The sequence below is a fragment of the Cynara cardunculus genome (genome assembly GCF_001531365.2).
Source record: "Cynara cardunculus var. scolymus isolate 2C chromosome LG 13, CcrdV1, whole genome shotgun sequence".
NCBI classification, from domain to species: Eukaryota; Viridiplantae; Streptophyta; class Magnoliopsida; order Asterales; family Asteraceae; genus Cynara; species Cynara cardunculus.
The window spans coordinates 15950103-15952830 of record NC_037540.1 but is presented as its reverse complement, the minus strand read 5'-3'; positions in this window follow the sequence as shown (position 1 = coordinate 15952830).

The following is a 2728-nucleotide window of genomic DNA, read 5'->3' as shown; positions in this document are numbered from 1 at the left end:
TATTTTAATTCAAAATTGCCAAAATTATAAATTTTCTAATTTATCTATTGATTTGTGGTTAATATTGGTTTTCACAGTTACCACAAACTAATTAGTTCTCATTTGATTAGGCCCCTATATATATATATATATATATATATATTAAAAGAAGAGCCAAGAGTATTGAGGTGACATCATGAGAATTGAGTATTGAAGTGTTGATGAATTGTGTTGAGTTTGAGGTATCCCCATATTGGTGAGAGATTGAAACATTGAAATAAGGAGGTCTGTATAAGAAAGAATGATGAGAGTCATTGTTTCAACTCATAAGACTTGAGTCATAAGGTTATCTTATTTGGATGACCCTATCTTTTTAAAACAAATATTATATTGTGTCAACTCATGAGGTTTGAGTCATAAGGTTATCTTATTTGGATGACCATATTTTTTTCAAAACCAATCTTATTATATATATACATACATACATACATACATATATATATATATATATATATATTAAAAGAAGAACCAAGAGTATTGAGGTGATATCATGATAATTGAGTATTAATGTGTTGATGAATTGTGGTTGAGTTTGAGATATTCCACTGGTTGTTCACTTATATCATCTCCAACCAACACTAAAACACTAAAAGAAACAGGGGTAAAAATATTAGTTTCTATATTTGAAGGTCAATAAAGTAGACCTTTATAATCAAATATTAATATTTTATTCAATTTTATAATTATATATGTATATTGGTTAATAGTTTAATATATTAAGTAATATTTTTTATTAAGTTTATAATTTAGTTATTTTGTGTCTGTAAATTGTATTTAACTAATTAATTTATTTTATTAAGAATGAAAATTGATAAAAACTAAAATATAAATAATTTTATATTCAACAAAATGAAACTTAAACATTACATTTGTATATCATAAACACTTGAGAAAATGAAATTTCATTAGCAAATATTTTTTTAAAATAAAACATAATATTTAATTTGCTTTTAGATCCATGTTATATTCTATAATTGAATTACTGTAATTTAGTTTGCTTTTAACGTAATATTTATTAATTAAAAATTGTCATTTTAATTAGTGATATTTCATTAACTAATATTTTTAAAGTTCAAGTGATAACTATTTTTTGATTATAAAAAATAATTATATATCGTAATTATTATGTTTTAATAAAATAGTTTAATAATATATTTATATGTTATTTTATTATAATTAATGTTAAAGATGTTTTTAGTTTGTTTTTTAGTGTGCGGTTGAAGTTATTGTTTTTAGTGTTAAAGTGATCCATCATTTTTAATGTTTTTTAGTTGTTGGGTTGGAGACATCCTTTGCGAAACGAAAAATACAACTTAGAATATTCACATGATAAAACAAATAAATGTGAAACTATTAGACCATCCACATCCCTGCAATCCATTTACACTTTCAATTGTGCCACATCAGCTTTTGCAATTATCTTCCACACACCTGCAATTTACCTACAACACTTTCAACTGTGCCATGTCACCTACGCTTTTAAAAGTGGTCCCTACTACAACATTTATTAACTATTTTATAAATTATTTATATATACATTCTAAATATTACATATTTTAATTAATAACATGTTTTATTTTAATTAAATGTTAATTAAAACGACTAATATATGATATAATATAATAATTATATAATTTATTGTTTTAAATTTGAAACATTAATTTATTAAATCATATCAAAACACAACATTTATTGAATTAAAAATATTACNATTAAATCATATCAAAACACAACATTTATTGAATTAAAAATATTACATATAAAATAATTTAATTTATTATATAATTAATGTAATTAAAAATACATTAACATTATTAATTTATAAAATTAATTGTTCTACATATTATATTTCAATGTTATTCAATGTTATAGATGTCCACGTGGCTTGCATTTACACTTTCAAAATTTGCAAGTGAAATCCTATATGGCATGCAATTGCATTTTTGCAATTGCTTTGAAAGATGTGTGTGGATGGTCTTACATTATTAAACAAATATATGTGAAACAATATCTTAAATCCTAACATTTGATAGAAAAATCATGTAAAAACTATTTTCAAATCTATTCTCACATGTTTGTAATATTTTTTGTGGTTCTCATTTGATTTGGATCATGTGTGTATGTGTGTGTATTATATATATATATATATATATATATATATATATGTGTGTGTGTGTGTAAGGAGAAATGTCAGTTGTTTTTTATATAAGTTAAAAAATATATTAATGATTTTAATAAGATATTTATGTTTTATATTATATAAAATGATTTTTATATATTTGATTATTTAAATTTAAGAAATGAAAAGTTTTAACAATTTAATGTGTTGAAAATATTTAAAAATAACTGAAAATGCAAAAAAAAAAAAAAAAAGAAGTTTCAACAATTAGTTTTTTGTTTCAATAATTAATGTGTTGAAAATATTTCAACTAAAAATAAAAACAGGAGAGAAAAAAGTAAATATGAAAGATGGATTCACCTACAAAAGTTAAAATCTAACACAGTTCCTCCTTCCTCAAGAAGCGACCTTCGATCAGTTCATACAGAAATCGAAATCGACAGTTCTTCCTTACGTAAGTGACCTTCGAACACAGTTCCTCCTTCCTCATGTCCTTCTTGGTATTTTTACATGTATAAGCAAAATTCGGCAAAGACTAAAAAGAAACTTATCAACTTATTACCTTTTGGT